This window comes from Canis lupus, chromosome 34 (genome assembly GCF_011100685.1).
Source record: "Canis lupus familiaris isolate Mischka breed German Shepherd chromosome 34, alternate assembly UU_Cfam_GSD_1.0, whole genome shotgun sequence".
In the NCBI taxonomy this organism is placed as follows: domain Eukaryota; kingdom Metazoa; phylum Chordata; class Mammalia; order Carnivora; family Canidae; genus Canis; species Canis lupus.
The window spans coordinates 33,726,273-33,749,124 of record NC_049255.1 but is presented as its reverse complement, the minus strand read 5'-3'; the positions used below and the strand labels follow the sequence as shown (position 1 = coordinate 33,749,124).

The window sequence follows — 22,852 nt, the reverse complement described above, 5'->3', positions numbered from 1 at the left end:
TTATTGAAATAGATATCAATTCTCTAATCTTTGCTTTTATTTAAAAAAAAACATGGTTCAAGATAATAATATTGATCCTAAATGAAAATTTAAAGGTTGTATATTTAAGATAAACTTTAAGAAATAAATTACAGCAATGACTTATATGAGCCATTCATAATAGTATTAAAAAGGGTGAATTAATCCTACTCACCTAAATTTCCTATGATATTTAAATATATATACATATTTAGAAAGCATCTGAAAGGTAAGTGAATCAATTTTAACAAATAAGTTAGAAGATTACGGGATGCCCGGGTGGCTCATTGGTTGAGCGTCTGCCTTTGGCTCAGGTTGTGGTCCCAGGGTCTTGAGTTCGAGTCCCACATCGGGCTCTCCACAGGGAGCCTCATTCTCCCTCTGCCTATGTCTCTGCCTCTCTCTGTGTCTCTCATGAATAAATAAATAAATAATCTTAAAAAAAATAAGTTAGAAGATTGTAAAATGACTCATCTTAAAGCTTGGATTAGCTAGATTAATGTCAGATATGTAAAGGGTTCAGTACAGATTTGGACTGTGGCGCATGAACTGGGAATCATTTTGCTATAACTCCCTAATTAAAATGAGTTTCAGTAACCATGTTTAATTCCAGTCAAGCTTGCCATGAGTGATTCCTATGGCAGTGTGCTACGGCCTCTCACTTGCCTGTATATATATTAAATTAGGTAAAAGGGATTATGAGCCAATGAATATTATAATAATAATAACTACTTTCAGCGGAGTGATTTCTTGATGTCAATCACAGTACTAGGCCCTTTACATTTATTACTTTACCTAATTTATCCACTGATCCTATTATTGTCTTCACTTTACTGATGAGGACCTGAGGTTCAGGGCAGTTAGGGTCGTCCCAGTTCATATAGTAGTAAATGGTAGAACCACGTACAAATCCAAGTTCCTAGAGTGTCAAAATGTTCCCTTTCTTCCCCTAACACTTGGCCTCAGAGGTTCCTTCTGCCTTGATGCCCCCATCACATAATGGTTTCATGTTAGATCTCAGGAATTTACCATCACATCCACCACCATCAGGACTGATAGAGCCTACCTGTTACCTTCATAGCTTCCTAAACAGTCGACGACGACACAGAGTTGGGCACAGCAGCGTTCTCCACTCTCACATTCATCAAGGTCTGAAGGGGAAAAGGACATTTCTGTTATTTAAGGGACAAGAATTGAACCAACCTAGGGAAGTATCGATAAGCCTCACTTCCAAGTCACAACTGTTCTACAAATCATTTTCTGTTTCTAGGGCTACACTGTACATACATCAGAGAAACTAGAGAAACTATAACACAAAAAGAATGAGGCCCACATTTGGGTTTATGTTTCTTTCCTGCTTTTTCTTATGCTTGTTATTTATTTTTAAAGTATGTAAATAATCTCCAAATGCATTTATAAGCACAGGAAAGGAGTTATCTGCTATTTTCCCAGTTTAAACAGCAATCTGACTGAGTCAACAGAGAGCCTGAAGAACAATGACAACAACAAAAACAGCTTGAGAAGACCCAAAAAAATTCCATTTAGTGAGCGTTTCATAGCTGCAAAGCGGAGGTAGTCTTAGCCTCCATAAGGTGTTTACTCTTCTAGAACTTCACATGAAAGAGCATTCCCCAAGCAAAAGGATTCCACGTGACTGGCAAGAGATGTGGTAACCATAATTCAGAGGGGGTAGAAAGTCACTGTAAATGTTACGTTTTAAATGGCAATATTTCAGGGAATTTGCTTGAATTTTTCGATGATGCTTTGACTGGATGGGTGAGGGGGGTCTAGGGGCTTCGATCACCACCGGTGACACCATTAGCCTGGCAGGACTATCAGATAAACAGTTTTCTAAGTGATGGTCTTTAAGTCTCCTTCAACACCTATTATTCTACAATTCTATAAACCTGAATGTTGTTTTCTAAGACAGAATGGCCTGGAGGAAAATAAACATGCACTGGAAGATGTCAAATTGGAACCTTTCCGCTACATGATATCTGGCCTGAGTTTTGAGGTGATCATTTCTAGCATAATTGGCTGAGGAGTAGCATCAGACTCTTCACCCACTATTTCCTTAGGCTAGACACCTGGGGATTGTGTGGTCAGGGTTTTTGGCTATTTGCCCTTGGTTCAGTTTGACCCCGTCTGTTTGTTGAGCTGTTAAGTTGGGTGGCCTGCAGTGCTGACTTTACTAAATTTCACTGTTCTGTAACTACACGAGCAGCCACAGATATAAAAGGTCAGTGTCTCAATTAACCTTAGAAAGGGTACTAATGTAAGAAATGCAGATAAGAAAAAAAGAGAGAAAAAATGCAATCAATCAGCCAAGGTGAAGGGTCACCATAAAATATCTAAATGAGGGTCATTTGGACACAAAACACTCTTCTGCCTGCCAAATGTCATAAGTAGTGCTGCTCACAAAATTCTACATGATATTTTTGCCTTTTTAATATCAAACCCTTCTTTGTCCTTTGGATTAAAGAGCATGAATATAGGAGACCAAAACTTTTTTAAAAAAACTCAGTTTCATTTCATCTAAAACACTATCCTTTAGGTTTTTTGGTTTTTTTTAATTTTAAGATTTTTTTTTTTTTAAGGTCTTCTCAGATACCACCAGAACCTTTAAACATACAGGTCTCAGGATTCCCTTGTTCTCAACTAGCTAGAAGCACAGCTACATCACATAATTAGAAAATTAGTTTCTTAGTTTATCATTTTATGATCCATTTTGGATTCTTCTTCTATTATCATTCCTCTGGGGCTAGTTCTAGGTTGTCTAATCCATAACTTCCTCAATCTGGAACTCACCTGAAACCCTATCCTTTCCACCTTATAAGCCTTTCTTAAAATGCCCTGTCTCCCCAATTTTTGCATCATATGTTTCCCAAATTCCTTGATTTTTTTTTTCTGATCTTATTTGGTGAGATTTGCTTGCTTATTTTCCCTTTTAACTTTCTTCATCTCTATTTTTTCCTACATAGGCCAATATGCCAAATATTGCAATATTACAGAGAAATTCACCTGCACATAAAAATGTAGCCTTAATAAAAAACAGAACGTTAATTGTAAGTAGGCAAAACAATTTGACATTTTAACTCTAATTTCAGAGAAGCATCAAAAGTAAATAGTAAAATTACTTGAGCTTCTGTATCTGTTACCCCATATGTAACCACTGAACAAAGCTCCAAAAGGTATAAATAAAAAATATTTTCTAGAGGCGCCTGGTGACTCAGTTGGTGAAGTGGCCAGGTCATGATTTTGGCTCAGATCATGATATCAGGATTGTGGAATCAAGCCTTCCATCAGGCACAACAATGAGTGCTCAGGGGGGAGTCTGCTTGAGATTCTCTCCCTCTCCCTCTGCCCCTGCCCCTGTTTATTTGCTTTCTCTAAAATAAATAAATAAATCTTAAAAATATTTTCTAATAATTAAAAATTGTTAAAATGTAGGGACTTTATTGCTGATCAGATAGTCACGTTTTAGACAGTTGTCTTTCAAATTACATTAACACATCTCTAGGTTTTAACTCTAATAAAATTTGCACTTGGGTAAGACTAAACATTTGCAGATTGGATGACTGATTTTCACATCTATTTGTATATTCAAATATATTTTAAAAAACTAGTCTTAGAATAAGCTAAAAAATTATTTAGTTTCCTTTATGTATGAATGTTTTTACAAAGCATACATGGCCTTAATCTGCTCTCAGGCAAGTAAGCGAAGTATGCATGTGTACACTCCGAACAAATCATTGCCTTTAGTGAATATTTGGACTTAAGGAATGAGTATTATTTATTGTTCGAAATGAAATAAATTTGAGCCATAAACAATATAACATCATGTTGACTGCTGAAATACCATAAATATGCACTTTTCCACATTTTGACCCTGGCAGATGTTATTTATTTATTTATTTTTTGTCTAGCTATAAATAATAGCTTTGCTGAATTGTACTTTTCAAAGAATAAGGAAAGACACCAGATTGTAAGTTGCAGAGGTTTAGCAAAATTCCAGTTTCTCTTATCCAATAATCAAAATGGGAAGATAGGTAGGAAGAAAGGAAGGCAGGGAAGGAGGGAGGAAAGAAGGAAGCCCTTTACATTTTTCAGAGATAAAAACATTAACAAGATAGAAACATATAAACTTATTTTTCATTACATAAAAATTGGCAAGAGAAACAACTGGTTTCATTAAGTTAATCACTGTAACTGGGAAAAATGCACAAAGCAATGTTGGATCAAGAAATAACATGTAATGTGATTGTTTTGGTTAAATAATTTATGAAACCAGAATACTTCAAAATCTCTAAGTTCACTCTGTCACATTGTAGTGCCAAAATAAAAAATCCCAAATACTTAGACCTCTGAAATTCACCTCTTCTTTTATTATACTTCAATTTGTCTCTAATCCTATTGACTAGTATTAAATGGTCAAAATTGTTTGTTTTTTTTAAGATTGTATTTATTTATTCATGAGAGACACACACAGAGAGAGAGAGAGAGAAGAGGCAGAGACGTAGGCAGAGGGAGAAGCAGGCTCCCATAGGGAGCATGATGAGGAACTTGATCCCAAGATTCCGGGATCACGACCTAAGCCAAAGGCAGACAAACACTGAGCCACCCAGGTGCCCCAAAGATTTTTTCAGTAATCATATTATAATTTTTAAGAAAGGTGACATAAAGTATCACAAAAGAATGGTATCAGAATTCCTGAATAATGACAAATTGCTTTAGGGGCTTATAGATTCACAGAACCAAAGTACATAGTAATACAGTTTGATGCTCACTATCCCTGTTTGTAGGGATATTCTAGTTTAAACATTTCATACAGAGCAATGTCAGGGTGGAGTTCATTCTTAGATTCCCATTTGATAAAAGTTCTAGTAATATGTTGAAAATGTTATCCATTAAGAATGGGTTTGAGCTGGGATTTCCAAAGAATAATATCTTTTAAAGTTTTCTTTTGGAATGTAGTTATTTGCCATACCAAAGTTGAACACTCACCCAAATCATTACCAAGTTAAACATCAATGCACATGGTTTAGTTTCTGCTTGAGGTAAAGTAAGGTACATGTGCTGTTTGAATTTCAAATGACATTGAATGGTTAGGTAGTCTATGCAATATTTTCTTGACATAAAACTGTTAAGTCCACATATTTTGTTAAAATGTTTTAAGTCTCCTTTAATTTCAAAGTAACCATTTAAACATAATGATGTCTTCTGCCAAGTAATCTTTCTTTTGCATTTGCCCAGTAGCCAGAGATACTATTCAATTTAATTCTCCTTGCAGTTTTGAGAGACATGGCTCATATTTACAGCTCTAAGTATGTATTAGAGAGGAAAGGGCTAAATGAATCCTGGTCAAATTCTGAAGATGACATTTACCATACATTACCTATGCATGTTTTCTCATCTGAATCAAGCTGATGTCTCTGATTGCAGGAACAATGGCCACCCCCTGCCCCAAGTACACGTTCACAGTAATGGGAACAACTACAATTGTTCTCTTCACAGCAATTGACAATTTCCAATTCAAATCCTTTCCAAAACAAGTGAAAGAGAGTTATTAGCATAACAACAGAGAAACCTGAATATATGTCAATAATGGGTACACTCTCTGTTAGGAAGATGACAAATTTCATTGGAAATTTATCAACACTCTACACATATAAAAGTAAAAGTCTGCCAGCAATTAGGCATTGTAAATGTCTATACCATATCAAAATACTAATAAACCTATGAATAATGTCAAATTGGTAAAGTGATGCAGAAAAGTAATGAATCCACCAGTGATTATTAACACTCTTCTTAAAAGACAGTTACCTCTGGGAATTCATAGTATTTTCAGGATATAAAAAAAATATGCATATTGAATCAAATGATCAGAACGCAAATAGGTCGTTTGCCAATTGACACATCTGTTCTCAAGCTAATGGTATGTTATTATCTGTCCTTTTTAGAGGCTATAAGTACATGAAAATACTTTTAAAAATAGCTTTAGAACAAAAGCATGAACACAAAAGCAATGAATGAGCTGATCATATGTGACTAGTATCATGTTGCTGTGCTAATCAGTTTTGATGTATATGAGTGTCACTTATTACATAAACATACTATTACTTTGAAAAACAATTTGCTGATCCCAGTACATGCTACTAGTTGGAAGTATTTTGGGGGGACATCGGTCTCAGCATATGGATATTAATTGTCCTGAGTACACAGGCATTATAATCCATCATTTCCTAATGAGGAAATGAGAAATAAATAATGATTTGAATCACTGTTAAAATATAGAATTTGGGGAGTGCCTGGGTGGCTCAGTTGGTTAAGTGTCCAACTCTTGATTTCGACTTAGGTCACAATCTCAGGCTCATGAGTTTGAGCACCAGCATTGGGCTCTGCGCTTAGCAGGGAGTCTGCTTGTCCCTCTCCCTTTGTTCTTCCCTCTGGTCTCTCTCTCTCTCTCTCTCATAAATAAACAAAATATTTTTAAAATATGGAATTTGGGTACTCTGCTATTTTCACCATTGGCCACCATTGGTTCTTCTTCATTTGTATTGTTTGGGCACACTTCCTCTTAATGAAGAGTGTCTACACTGGTTCATTTCTTTCCATTCTTAGTTCTGGAAGAAGAAAGACGGGAAAGAACAGGACAAGGGTACTTGGGATTGTGGCATCCTTTAAAGGCCTATATTATCATTCAAACTGCCTAGATCTCTGCTATAGTTCCTGTACAGTTATAGCATAGATCCTCCCTGATCCCCAGCCTCTAGTTAAAGGTAGGCAGCCGCCTTATGTGTTCCCAGAGCATGCAGGGCACAACCCTGTCATTGTGTTCATCCCTCTATGCCACCATCATCTTGCATTACTCAGCTCACAACAGATGTTCAAAAATAGGTTTTAAGTGATTGAATAAACAAAAGGAAGGATTATGCTAATCAATTTGTTACTGAAAATAAGAACCCCTTTGGGTTTAGAAACAGCTACTTTAGCACTGAGGAATTAGAAAGCTAAAGCAAAAAAAAAAAAAAAAAAAAGCTAAAGCAAAGATTGAAATAATGAAGAACACTGATATATTTTTTACAATACACTAGCATATACTCTTTAGGGAGATGTAGTTTAAATTTTGGCTTCTATTCTTGTTATTTCCTGTGGACAATGAAGTTCTAAGACTGCTGGTGGTAATTTAATTTAAATATAAATTACATTGCTGTGATCTTATTAAAAAATGCATGGGACTAAAACAAGTATGTACTTAGATCTATAACTGCCCACTAGAAGTAAGCTGAGATTTTGTGTTCTTGATACAGGTATTAATAATTCTCAACCATCTTAATTTAAAAAAATATATACTCTAAAAAAACTTTAAAAAATGATCTTTGTAGTTTCTCACAGGTAGCAATAATCATTACTTACTCAACATATTAAATATACATTAAATATATATAGAATTTAAGTTCGACTATATATTGCTTGGTAATTTGGAGGAAGTCTTAACCATGCTGGATCTGGACTCTTCCAATTTCTAATCACAAAATACTAATGGCTCATGTATAGCACTCTAGGAACATTTAATGTTTATGCTATACAGTGTTTGGAGAGCCTCTGAGGAGAAATTATATAAATACAAAATATTGTTTTCCTAGGGAAAAGGTAAAATAATATTTTCCTAAAGTATACTTTTATCTGAAAGACACATAATTCATTCTTAAAAATTACCATGTTCTGAAAACACTTACTCCACCTACAGGTTTTGAAACAACTCAAAACACCAGTTTTCACCAAGAAAGTTTAGTGTGTCAGTTAGTAAATATTGAGGTCTAGTGAGAGCTGCACAAAGAACTTAGCCAAATATTCACATAAGGGAAATAAATGTAAAAATACACTTCTACCAAATGTATTCTACTCTAGGGCAAATTTCCTTCCTAAATAAATTCTACAGAAAGCTTGTACCTCATAAGTCATTAGCAATAATAGCCCCCTCTGTCATGATAACTGAAAACGCACCGTCAGATTGCAAGAGATTTTATTTCAGACACTTGTAAAATATACTCCTCTCTTAAACCTCTGGCTACATTAAAAATCAAAATATTAATAAGAAAGAAAAACCCATCCACATTTCTCTCTGCTTGAAAGGACTCCTCAGGGCACTGAAAGAAAGATTCACTTCAGAAGTTGTATCCTAATTAGTAGTTAATTCTTCTCTCCTGTCTTATTTAGTTTGCTCTTTAAAAGACAAATATCACCATAGTAAAATTGCCTTGTGTTTAAGCGATAGAAATATACCATCAGACTTCAAGGCTACACTAGCCACCCAAGCATTAAAGAAACAGCATTTTGTGCAATGGAGGAGAATGAAGAATTTAGTGACCCTAAGAATGTCTCTTCATGAGAAAGCTTACAGAAGAACACACAATTGTTTATTTATCATGATCATTATTCTTCTTCCTTGATTAAATTGTTAAGTAGATATATGACATATTCAAGTACAGGAGAAAGTTAAAAGGACTGCATATTTGGAACCTAAGGACCCCAGTTCAAGTCCTAGTGCTGGCACTTAACTAATTTTGTGTATTTGAGTTTTTGTCCAATACTGAATTGATAGTTTCCTAAGATGTGGAGAACTGGGAAGAGCATCTTTGGAACTGAAACTGGAAATCAGCAGTTCTGTTTTGGGCCTGCTAAGTTTGTAATGTCTACCAGTCAAGCAAGTGGAGATGTTGAGTACATACTCTGATATATTCACATGAAGTTAAAGGAAGAAGAGAAACGAAATGTAAATTGGACATTGAAAGAGGGGGTAGAGATTGAGAGGAAAACCAGAAAAATGTGAAAACATGAATGAGAAAGAAAGCATTTCAAGAAAAAACAGAGATTAGTCCATTGTGTGGAATGCTGATGAGAGGTCAAGTAGGATAAAACCAGAGATATTTACAAGCATGGAAGTTATGAGTGATCATGTTTGGGTAGAGATGGAGATCTGATTAGTCAGGGATGATAAGAGAGTGCAAGATGAGGAGGGAACATTGGCTAAGAGATGAAAAATTTTAATGTGAAGAGGTTCAGATTGAAGCTTAGGAGGGGTGGGGTCATAGGAGGGTACTTTAAAGATAAGAGATACTGTACCAAGTTGACATGCTGAGAATGATCTGTTAGGTAACTGCAATAGCAAAAATATTGACAGAATAAGAGAGAATGGAATCTGAAGTATAGTAGAGAAGATGGCCTTTGGTAGTCCTAGGACTACTTCCTTTATATGAACATTAGTGAAATCTTTTTCATAAGATTCTATGGGGTATTTTTGGTCAATTGTTAACTTGACTGATAGTTTGCATCCACTTGTTTGATGATGTAAGAAACAAGCTAAGAATAAAGGCAAAAAGGGGATAATATAAAAACTTGGAAGAGAAAGAGAAGATGTCAGTATTCATTTTTGATGAGGATGGAAATAGACATATTCTGATAGTGTAGATTGGTCCAGTCATGCTGTATAATCATTTGAGATTTGTGATCCTGAATTTAAAGTAAAACTAGTTAAGTTTTAAACTTAAAGTTAAGAAACTTAGAGTTGTGCTTTGAAACAAAGAGTTGTGCTTTGAGCACAACAAAATTTATCTGCTAAGGCATAAATATGAAGTAGGGAAAGAAGAGAAGAAGTCACTGGGAGAAAGGTAGGGTCTAAAGATGAAAGAAAATGTATTGTTGATTATATCATGACTACATAAGAAGAAGAGACGGAGGAATCAGCCAAAGAAATAAGAAAAAAAATATTCTGTCATTTGAAAACAAAGGGAAGAAGAAGAGAATGTGTGCATTTGGGAAATACTGAAGTTGAGAAAATGGAATTTATATTAGGCATTTTTAAGCTTAGTAAAGCAGGAAATGTATTATTTATCTACAGGTTAAGTAGTGGATCAGTGGAGAAGACCTGCAAAAAAAATAGCTGTAACAGTTATTAATAACAGCTAAAGTTTTAGCATATTTAACATTTTAATCTATTCATAATAAGATATATTAAATTGCCTAACTGAGCCTAGGTGAGGAAAGGCTGAGCTTAGATGAGATGGATCATCTTTTTTCTTCAGGGAAGAAAAGAAGTAAAAGGGTAGGGGAATGAGTCAGTGAAGAATACAGTGAGAAGCAACTGCTTAAAGAGGCATGATGGAAATGAGCAGAAATGGGAGAAGGGAGGGGAAGGGGACATGAAACATACACATTAGAGTATCTGATGTGTCAGGTATGGTAACCTCAAAACTCATTGAGTTTTACATTGGAGTTATTAGTGTTCAATAAATATTGCATAGCAGAGGTGATGAAAGTAGGAAGACTCTTTACAAAGGAGAGCTTTACGTCCAAAAGAGCCCCAAGTCACAAGCCCTGAGACAGACCTTGCTCTCTGCACTGTGGGTCATTATGCCAGCTATTGTCTATTGACTCTGGTCTCTTGTTTCCTCAAATTACAATGAGGGTGTTAGACTTACTTCTAACATCCCACTCTTCATTGGGTGATGGGCATTAAGGAGGGCACTTGGTGGGATGAGCGTTGAGCATTATGCTATATGTTGGCAAATTGAATTTAAATAAAATATTGAAAAAATAAAATAAAATCTCACTCTCACTCCACCCCAGTGGAAAACAATTTTAGGAGCTTCTGCTTTGGCAAGCTATTCAGTATGGTTCTTTTGTTTAGTACTCTTGTTTAATATTTGTAAAATGCTACACGTTTCCTGGGCTGCTTTTGTTGCCATTTACCACAACACTGTTTTCCATCAGCTCCCAGTTCAAAGCCAGGATGGCAGGCACAGATGAAAGATTCCATTGTATTTGAACAGTGATGGCTGCGGTGAACCAGCCCTTCAGCATGTTTATTCATATTTGCAGAAAGAGTTATATAGCAGCTATGTCTTCAGAGCTCAAGTTGAGATTTATCTGTAAACTATAAAAATGAGCTAAAGCATTCCCTTCTTCTCAACCCTAGACATCAAACATAACAGTAAAATACCACATTGGCACCATATTTGCGAATAAACCAACTGCTAATGATATTAACTAAAGTGTTGGTCTAATGCTCTCAAAGACTTCTATCCATGGGAACCTACAAGTATTTATTAATTGGGAGCAAATAAAGAAAATAACTAAAAATTATACTTTATCTCTCCCCTAATAATACAGGTAGAAGTCATTGTAATTTGTCTTTAGGAATCTATATCACATTCTTTTTTAAAAAAGATTTATTATTTATTTATTTGAGAGAGAGTGTGTGCACATGTGTACATACATGGGGGGAGGGGCAGAGGGAGGGAAGCTTCAAGTAGACTCCCTTTGACCAAGGGGCCCCTTGTTGGCTTGATCCCATGACTCATGAGATCACCAGAGCCAAAATCAAGAGTTGGACACTTCACCAATTGAGCCATCCAGGATGTATCTTATATTCTTAAGCAAAAATGATATCTCCCTGATTTAAGGTAGCCAGGACATGTGGACAAGGCAGGTTGGGGGCCCCCCCTGTGTAGCAATCCACAGTGTGCTCTACCTGAATGCCATGGGGCAGTGCAATTTGCACAAGGATGCCTCCTCTTTCTTCTGACACCAAGAGGCAGTTCCATTCAGTATAACCTCATTCCATAGCTCAAGTAGTCCCTGCTCCTTCTCTTCACGTTGATAGGTCTCAACATTTTCCTAACTACTGCTTCCTCCTGTACTGTCCTGCATGTCACCTCCACATCTATCACCTATCTATCTATCTATCTATCTATCTATCTATCTATCTATCTATCTTTGTCAATTCTCCACAAATATTTAATAAGATCCTATTCTGTGCCAGAAAGGTTAGGCAAATGCTGTGCAAACAGAGGACCAAAGCAGAAATGTTCTCTGTCAGAAAAGCACATTAACACAATCAACAGAAAATTATATCTTAGTTTTGGTTTAAAGAAAAAAAAATAAACGGGAATTTTTATATCTAAACCTTTTTCAATTTCTCAAAGTGTTTATCCATCCCATAAGCCAGGAAATATTTTGGTATTTTCATAATTAATCCAAATAAACTGTTTCTCGTTTCATGAAAATGTCATGATAAAAATGAAGGATTCTGTGATTTCTCTGAAGTTAATAAAACAAAGACTGTCCCACAGGAATGATTTCATTTATTAGTTCTGGTTATGCAGTAATTTGTCACTTTCATCTTCAAATTGAAGTATGTCTGTTTTGCTATTTCTAGGAAACAGAAATATGTAACCTTGTATTTATAGTTTCTTTCTTTTTGGTTTTAATTATTTCTAACTTCTGAGAACACTCATTTGCACACACTTGCGTTTCAAAGGTTATCCTCCACGTTCTGCAGCCTATAATAAAAAAACTCTCTGTGTAGTTATGGAAGATTTTGAATATTAATTCTGGAATTCACTTCATAATGAGAAACAAAAAACAAAAGGCATTAATTCTGAAATTATACCAGACTATTTTTTGTAACTAAAAATTTCACTGAGTTTTTATAGTTTCATAAACATACCTTTCAGAATGATCAAATGAGAATATAAATGTTCTTTTTAAAGCATAAATGAAAATGCCTTTCTCCTAGCTGTTCTGACTATTCAAAACTGAATTACCACAAAATTTCAAACAATTACACAATTAAGCCATCATCTTCAACCTCCTACCTCCACAGGCCTTTTTGTCTTCAGACAGCTGGTACCCTGGGCGACAGAACACCTGGCCACACCATTCTCACTCTGACAGATGTGGGCATATCCATTCCCACCTGTGCAGGGGTCCATCTCTGAAAGCAATTAAGCAGTGGTAGTTTATAATTCATTAACTTCAGAAAGATATGCAAAGTGGAAGGGGGGGAAGGTAAAGAGGGCACTGGGGCCATGGGGATTCTCATATAAAGATGGTAAGGACTCTGAAAAGGCTTTTCCCACTTTCAGATGGAACTATTTCCAAAAAAAAGTTTCCATTTTGTGATATGAACTCCAAAATATAAACGAATATAAACATGGAGCAGAGCCAAAAAAGAATTGGCTTAATTCACTGTTCTCAAAAGCATGCCTTCAGCCCTCTGATACCCAAAGTTCAACAGAGTCAGCTTGAACTCTATCATACACCTTTGCATTTTCCCCTTCTCTCTCAACCCTTTCCACTTCTTTGGGCATCAGAATCATTCTCAGAGGTAAAACCTCCCCTGGGTCACTTTTTCCTTTAGATAAACAACCACAGTGTGAGGAGAAGGTAGGCTGAAGCAACATGGAAGAGTCTTAGCCATAGCTGTTGTGGAGATGGAGTTTAGTTCAGATCTTCCAGGCTGTAATGAACCACTGTAAAGCCTAGAGTATAATGTTGAAGAGAAGTGGCATGAACACACATCCTTGTCTTGTTCCTGATCTTAGAGGGAAAGGCTTCAGTATTCACTATTACCAGTAATGTTAGCTGTGGGTTTTTCATAGGTTCCCTTTATCAGGTTGAGGAAGTTGTCCTCAAACATTTCTAGTTTGTTGAGTTCTTATATCGTGAAAGGATCCTTGATTTTGTCAGGTGTTGTTGGTTTTCTTCCTACACCTATTGAGACTACCATGTGATTTTTGTACTTTATTCTGTTGATATGGCATATAGCATTAATTGATTTTCAGAAGTTGAACCAACCTTGTTTTCCTAAGATAAATCTTAAATGACTATAGTGTATAATCCTTCTATATGTTGTTGGATTTGGCTTCCTAATATTTTGTTTAGGATTTTTACATCTACATTCATAAAATATATTTGTCTATGGTTTTCTTTCCTGTGATACTGCTGTCCGGTATTGGTATCAGGGTGATTCTGATTTCATTGAATGAACTGGGAAGTGTTCTCTTCTCTTTTCTATTTTCAAAGAATTTGTTTGAAAAATAGAATAGTTCTTTTAAATTTAAATAAATTCTTTTTGGTATAATTCACCATTGAAACCATCCGGGCCTGAGCTTTTTATTTTTTGGGAAGTTGCAAAATAACTAATTTTATCTCTTTACTTATTATATATATAACTGGATTTTCAATTTTTTCAGAATCCAATTCCAATAGTAATTGTCATTCTTGGAATTTGTTCATTTCATCTAAGTTATCTAATTTGTTGTGATCAGTTGTTCCTCGTATTACCTTTTCCCTCTTTTCAAAAAATTTCCTAAAGTCAGTAGTGATGTTCACTCTCACTTTTGATCCTAGTCATTTGAGTTATCTCTCTTTTTTCCTTTGCCAATCTAACAGTTTGTCAGCTGTATTGATTGTTTAAAAAAAAAAAAAAAACAACTGTTGGTCTTATTAATTTTCTTTCTTGTTTCTCTATCCTCTACTTCACTAATTTCTATCCTCATCTTTACCTTCCTTCTTTTTTTAACCTTCCATGTTCCTTTTCTCCTTATGTTACTTCTTCCCAGTATGAGTTTTCTAAGAAACTCTTACATTTGAGTCTGCAAATTCAATATGCCCCTTAACTTCACACAAAAGAAAATTTGATGGACATTTTTGGTTTTGTTTTCTTTATTGCATCTGTATGTTTTGTCCCAGGTCAAGAGATTTACACAGCTACATTTATATCAGAAACTTAATTTATTTAATCTGTATCCCCTACTACCAATTCTCAGGACAATGGGATAGATAACTCCTTCTCTAGACTTTGGAAAGTGAAGAGTCCCTAACACCAGATGCAAAATTACAATGATCATTGATGTTCTTCTCATTGACCACTGTCTCTGAGAACCTATATTCTAAATGTACTTTAATTATCTATTCTCGAATGCCATCTTGATGCCCAAGTTTCCAAATATGAGGGTTTACTCCTCAAGAAGATGGCTAGATATAACCTCCCTACAGCAAGTCCTACTGCTGTCAAAAGTCCCTTTTGTTTTGGGGACTGATTATAACTGTTGTCTTAACCCATTTGAATTAGGCAAGGAAGAACTAAAAAATAAACCTTCTATAATGCAGCATTTGGTAAAACAGATTTTATTCTCAGCTGCAGGACATAGAAGGACATTTAAAAGTAGCATGTGGGACACAAGTAATATTCTCAGTCAAATTTCTAATGCTTCTTTTGTGTAGAGTTAAAAGGCAGTATCCTTTATATGTAGCACTTAAATGGCCCCTGTTCAAATTTGGCTCATGATCTTGAAAGAGTAACAATGATTGGGCTTACCTTCTACCAAAGCAACTAGAAAACTAGAGTAAAAATACATGAAACAACTGTTTGCATATAATGGACAACAAACAGCACAGAAATGGGAATCCCGAGTGAAGAGAAACAAAAGTAAGCTAAATTACTGTTTTGAGTTCTGCTGGAGACCATTTCTGGGTTACAGTACACAAGGAGAAATCAAAAGAGAGCTCAGTGATCCTGCTAAATTAAAGAGACAAATCAGAGCTCATGATTATCAAGGAAATTAGAATATGTGGAGTGCTAGAAGGGGCAAGGGGAGGTGGAGAGGAGAGTGTTACAGAAAGAGAGAGGGAGACAGAGAGAATCACTCCAGAAATCTGTATGCCAATCCTCTTGAATCTCTGATTAAATATTATTGCATATATACATAGGGTAAGTCTCCCTGAGGCCAGGCAAGAACAAAGAAGAATTAGTGAAGCTCTAAGCCAAACAACTCCCAAAGCACACAGGGCCAGGAATCACTTCTTAGCAGCTGGACTGTGAAAGTATTGTTGAACATATAGGGGATTTCATTAAATATCCCTAAAGGGCTATGACTCAGTAGTAGGACTAATTTAACCCCAGAGTAAAGTCTATTCTAGATTTACCCTAACAAAGATTCAAAAAAGCACTTGACAGGATCAAGTAACTTAACTTGGCACCCAGAAAGAAAGCACAATACTTTCTAAAGGAGACCGAAGCTAGCATTCAACAATATAAAATAAATAATGTCCAACATTCCATAAAAAGTTAATAAGCATGTGAAAATGTAATCAAATGTGACCCATATTGAAGAGAAAATTTATTTCAAAACAGACTTAAAAATAATAGAGATAATGAAATCAATAGATAAGGACATTAAAATAGCACCATAAATAAATCTAATATGCCTGATGATTTAAAGACTAATGTGCATTTAGTGAGGATAAAAATAAAAGATATAAAAAACTACCAAATGGAACTTCTAGAGAAGAAGGATATAAGATCTGAAATGGAAAGTTCACTAAATAGTATTATCAGCAGATTACATAATTAGAAAATTATTGAACTAAAAACCTAGCAGTATAAATTATCCAAAATGAAGAACAGAGACAGAAAAAAAGGACTAAGCAATTTAAGTAAAGAAAGTCTGATGACCAGTAGAGCAATATTAAGTGATATCAAATAATTCAGATTTTAGAAGGAGATTCTCTAGTCAAATGATTAGGAAAAGACAGCCTAACAATACAGAAAACTTTCAGAAAATTACTGTCTCGCTATGGTCAGACATCATAGAAAAAATGTAACCCTAACCCCTACCTATGACACCAAAGAATGAAGGAGGAGCCTAGGCTTTCCCCTTCAATAGGCTGTAGTGAGGTGTTTTTTCATCTTCCCACTGAGGTGATGTCAGAGGAGGCTTATCAGAGAGTCAAGACTTCTACCACCAACCAATGATAATGAGGCAACCCCACATGATGTCCATGAACGCCATGTGGGAAGAGTAAAAAGGCACACCTACACCTCTGCCAATCTGTACCAATGAAGAGCTAGAACTCCCATCCTGCACAAAGTAAGGAGGCATGCACCTCTCACTTTTGAGTCATTGGAAGCCAGGTGGTAATAAACTGGGACTTCTACTTGCACTGAGTAGTAAAAGGTATTTTCCCCCCACCCCCTTTCCCTTTCCAAAATAGTGTCAAAGGAAAGCATCTAAAATATAATGTTTACATAAGATCCAGAGTCTTAACACAATATACAAAATGTCCAGGTTTCAGTAGAAAATTACTCATTATACCAGCAACTAGGAAGATCTCAAAAGGATTGAAAAACTGGATCAATAAATGCCAACACCAAGATTCTAGAGATGTTAGAATTATCTAAGATTTTAAGCCAGCCATAATAAAATTACTTTAATGAACAATTACAAACAAGCAAATGAAATAATAGAGTCTCAGCAAAGAAATAGAAAATATAAAGAAGAACCAAATGGAAATTTGAGAACTGAAGAACACAATAACTGAAAATCTCAATAGAGGGGTGCCTGAGTGGCTCATTTGGTTAAGTATCTGCCTTCATCTCAGGTCATGTTCTCAGAATTCTGTGATCAAGCCCCATGTCTCGCTCCCTGCTCAGCAGGGAGTCTGCTTCTTCCTCTCCCTCTGCCCCACCCCCCATGGTAGTGCTCCCTCTCCCTCTCAAATAAATAAATAAAATACTCAAAAAAGAAAGAAAGGAAAGAAAGAAAGAAAGAAAGAAAGAAAGAAAGAAAGAAAGAAAGAAAGATCTCAATAGATAGGACTAAAAAATGGAATGGAGAGGAGAAAGAATCCTATAAATTGGAAGATAGAACAATAGAAATTACCCAGCTGAACAACAGAAACAATAGACTAGAAGAAAATTAAAACAAAACAAAATTTTTAAAAAGAGAGAAATAAGAAAAGAATGGAGCTTTAGAGATATACAGAAATATAACAAAGGCATAATATTGTGTCAAATGTCAATGTCTTAGAGGATAGAAAAAAATACAGTGAGACTGAAAATGTGTTCAAAGAAATAAAACTGAAAATTTCCCAAATTTGACAAAGACATAACTCTAGATCCAAGAAGCTGAGTAAAACCCAAGCAAATTAAATCCAAAGAAATCCACACCAAGACATATTTTAGTCAAATTTCTGAAAAGTTAAGACAAAAGAAAAATCTTTAAGGCAATGAGAGAGAAATGACACTTTACTTGTAGAAGAAAGTGTAATAGATATTTCATCAGAAATCACAGAGAATGGAAGGAAGTGACATTTTTCAGCTAATGAAAGAAAACAACCCAGAATCCTATATGCAGCAAAATTACTCTTTAGAAATGAAGGGGAAACTGAGACATTCTCATACAAAGAAAAACTAAGAGAATTTACTACTCTAGAATAATGTCTAAAGGAAGTTTCTGAAATAGAAATGATTAAAAACCAATTGTAAAGCATCAGAATGAAAGACAGAAAGAAAGAGCAAAAATAAGGGGAAAAAAATCCGATAAACTTTCCTTCCCCTCTTGAGTCTTCTAACTAACACTTTATGGCTAAAGCATAAAGTATCATTTGTCTAATGTGGTTCTAAATGAACATAGAAAAAATATTTAAACAATTATATGTAAGTGGAAAAAAGTAAGATGAAAGTAATTTAAGTGTTCTACACTTCACTTGAACTGGTAAAATGATGCCACCAGTAGGTAAGTTAGTTATACAGAATGTAATACCTGGGAGGAACTAGTTAACCAGTAAAAAGCTTGTAAAGAGAGCCACTCAAAACCTAGGAATACAACAAAATAGGGGCACCTGGGTGGTTCAGTCAATTAGACATCTGCCTTTGGCTCAGGTCATGATCTCCGGGTCTTGGGATTGAGTCTCAAAGTGGGCTTCCTGCTCAGTGAGGAGTCTGCTTCTCTTCTCTCCCCATGTCCTCCCCCCATCACCTCCTTCATGGTCTCTCTCACATGCACTCTCTTTCAAATAAATAAATAAAATATTTTTAAAAATTTGGGTCAAAGTTTAAACAGTGCTGAGACAGATTTATAGTACAAAAATATATCTAAAAAGATAATCGGAGATTATCTAAAAGATAATCTAAGATCTGACTCCAAGAGTTTAGAATAAGAAGAGTAAAATAGACCCAACATAAGTAGAATAATAAAATAATGATAAGAGCAGAAAGCTATGAAATTGAAAACAGAAAAGAATAGAAATTATTATTGAAACAAAGAGCTGGTTCATAGTATAGATCAATAAAATTGACAACAAAAAGGCTGATAAAGAAAATAAGAAAAAAAGAAAAAAATTACCAATATCAGAAATGAAACAGGATGTTACTATATATCCTGATAACATCAAAAGTAGAGTAAGGAACAACTACAAACAACTCTGTAAAACACATATTGGTAACTTAGATAAAATAAATGAATTTCTCAAATAAAATATAAACAACCAAAAAAGAAATATAAACAACCACAAGATATTTATATGAATAGAAAACTTGTATAGCCCTATAACAATGAAAAAATAAGAATTTATAATTTAAAAATTCCCCAAAGAGAAATCTCCATGCTCAAATGATTTCACTGAGTAATTGTAAATGTTTAAGGAAGGATTAACACTGATTCTAAAATTTCTTTCAGAGAATAGAAAAAGGGATACTTTCAAATTCATTTTATGAAGATAATATTATCCTGATACCAAAGCCAGGCAAAGACAGTATCAATAAAAAAGAAGGAAGGAAGGAAGGAAGGAAGGAAGGAAGGAAGGAAGGAAGGAAGGAAGGAAGAAGGAAGGAAGGAAAGAAGGAAGGAAACAGTATAGACCAATATCACTCATCAATAAAGATGCAAAAATCTTTTACAAAATAGTAGCAAATTGAATCGTGCAATGTATATAAAAGAATTATGCAACATCACCAGGTAGGGCTTATTGTAGCATGCAAGGCTGGTTCAACATTACCAAAAAAATCAAATAATGTAATTCTCCATATTTATAGAAGAAAGAAGAAAATTCACATGATCATATCAATCAATACAGAAAAAAAAAAACATTTGACATAATTCAACACATATTCATGATTAAAGAAATAGGATTAGTGGGAATCTCCTCAACTTGATAAAGAGCATATACAAGAAACCTAAAACTAACATTGTACTTAATGACAAAAAAAAAAAAAATTTCTTTTGCTTTAAGTTTGAAAGCAAAGCAAGAATGCTTGTTCTCATCACTCTATGCAACAGTTCTAACCAGTGCAATCAGGAAAGGAAAGAAATAAAATGATTATAGATCAGAGAGGAAAAATCAAAACTTTTCCTATTTGCATATAGCATCATTCTCTAAAAATCCTATGGAATGTACAAACTCTTAGAACTAAAAAGTTGAGTTCAGCAAGTTTGCAGGACATAGGATAAGCATACAAAAATAAGTTATATATATATTATTAATAAACACATGGGCAGTGAAAATAAAACATCAGTAACATCTATAATCACCCAAAAAATAAAACATTATGTGTCAATCTAACAAACATCTACAGGACTTGTATGTTGAAATATACAGAATACTGATGAAAGGAATAAAAAACATATGGTGAGATGTACTGCCTTATGAATTGGAAGACTCACGAAATAAAAATGCCACTTTCCCAAAATTGATATACAAGATTAATGCAATTCTTATCAAAATTCCAGCAAAATCTTCTGTATATATAGACAATTTTTTCCAAAAAATATGGAAAGCAAAGGAAGTACAATAGCTAAAACAATCACAAAAAAGAAGAATGAGGTGAAATCAACGTCTGTATTTGATCTCAAGAGTAATTGAGGCTATTTGGTAGTGGTTGAAAGATACATGCATAAATGGGTGTAATAGAATGAAAAACCCAGAAACAGATCCACACAAATATGCCCACTTGATTTTTGAGGAAGATGAAAATGTAATTCAACAAACAAAAATAGCCCTTCAACAAAAGCATAGGCAACCAAATGGATCTTGACCTAAATCTCACATCTTGAGGCACCTGGGTGGCTCAGTCAGTTAAGCTCAGGACTCTTGATTTTGACTCAGGTCATGATCTCAGAGTCATAAGACTGAGCCCTGAATAAGCCCCCCCCTCAGCGGGAAGTCTGCTTGAGATTCTCTCTCTCTCCTTCTTCTTCTGCTCCTCCCCCCCCATCTGCTCATGTGTTCTTTCTCTCATAAATACATACATACATAAAATCTTTAAATACCTTACACAAAAATTAAGTAAAACTGGATTACAGACTTAAGTGTAAAACATAAAACTATCTCTAAAAAACTTTTAGAAAAAGTAACCTTTATTAATAACGCCTAAAAACAGAAACAATCCAGATGGAAATGCTTAAGGAAACTGGTGTATCCATGTCTTGGAATACTATGAACTATTGTTACATGCAAGAACTTGGATGAATCTCCATAGAACTATGTTGAGTGAAGAAAGTCAATCTATAATGGTCACATACTCTTTGTTTTTTTTATGTAACATTTCTAAAATGTCAAAAAGCTAGAAAGGGAGAATATATTAGCAATTGCCTGGGGTTAAGAAGCAGATAGGCATGGAAGGAAAGGGTGGCTATTAATAAGGAACATGAGGGATCCTTGTGGTGATGAAAATGTTCTGTATCTTCACTATATCAATAACAATATCCTCGTTGTGATATTGTATTATAGTTTTCCAAGATGTCACCTTTGTAGGAAACTAGATATGGGTACATGAGATCACTTCCTGTTATCTTTTAAAATTGTATGTGAATCTAAAATTATCTCAGAAGAATAAAGGGCTAAAAGGTAAAAAGTAAACACTCCCCCCAAAAACAAAACAAAACAAAATCTGTTAATGAATGAGTATTTTGGCTGAATTGCAATCCCTTCTTATAAAAGACAAGAATACAGAATTGACTTTACTCATATAACTTGCATTCAATAAACATTATTTAGGAAAAAAAGAGAAACACCTGAGAGCCTTGATTGTTGAAGAAGCCTTGGACCCCATCAGGCACCAAGTCTAATTGGGAACTGATAGTTACCAACATAAAGCTGCCACATCAAAATGATTTTTGGCTGTAGGGCTCTCTCCACTCTGGAGGTTATGTAGATGGTTTGGAATGAGCTGAGCTCCAAAGGGCTGGAGGGTCTGGTTGCCCAGGCCTGGAACTGGAACAGGGCAACTGGAGGGAGAGACCAGATCTCTCTCTCTCTCTCTCTCTCTCTCTCTCACACACACACACACACACACACACACACAGAGTTTAATGAAAGAAAGCAAAGCAATATGAAAACAAAATGAACAGTTTCAGTGACCACTAGGAAAATATGGAAAATAATATATTGGGACATCTGGGTGGTTCAGCGGTTGAGCATCTGCCTTTGGCTCAGGGCCTGATCCCAGATTCCTGGGATCGAGTCCCACATCAGGCTCCTTGCATGGAGCCTGCTTCTCCTCCCTCAGCCTGCATCTCAGACTCTCTTTCTGTGTCTCTCATGAATAAATAAATAAAATCTTTTATATATATATATATATATATATATATATATATATATATAAGATTCTATATATATATAAAGAATAGCAAAAAGAAAAAAAATTTGAAAAAATAGTGAGCAAACATTTGTGAAATGAGATCTAGACAAGACCCATATATCCAAGAGTCTCATTGAACCAAAGCAGGATAACTACAAAAAAAAAAAAAAAAAGAAGAAGAAGAATATCCATAACACATTATTGTCAAATTGATGATAATCAATGACAAAGAGAAAATATTAACAGAACCAAGGACAAAGAAAAGTATTTTACATATAGAAGAAAAGATAAAAAAATAACTCCATATACCTTGTTGGAAACCATGCAAGACAGAAGACAATGGAACATTTTTAAAATGCTGAGGGAAAATAAAAACAAACCAAAGAAAAAAATAGAAGTACATATCCAAAATGGATATGACATAAATGGAGAAGACATAAAGACATTTTCAGAAAAAAAATGAGTAAGCTGAAAGTATTCGTCACTACAGATCAAAACTCAAGAAATGCTGAAAGAAGTCATTCAGGTAGAAGGTAAATGACAGCAAATGGAAATGTGAACCTATACAACGGAATAAAGAAAGCAAGGCATTGTACATGTGTGGACAAAAATAAAAGATATTTTTTG

General features: G+C 34.9%; 1 long non-coding RNA gene across 1 annotated transcript in view; it reads right to left on the bottom strand.

Annotated features, from left to right (window-relative positions):
• The window catches only part of LOC119867522, a 125,788-nt gene that overhangs the window by 6,804 nt on the left and 96,132 nt on the right, over positions 1-22,852 (bottom strand). The window contains exons 4-5 of the long non-coding RNA XR_005383973.1: positions 12,678-12,796; positions 1,085-1,169 (exon numbers count right to left, since the gene is read on the bottom strand). This is a non-coding gene — a long non-coding RNA (uncharacterized LOC119867522). The remainder of the gene's footprint in view (positions 1-1,084; positions 1,170-12,677; positions 12,797-22,852) is intronic.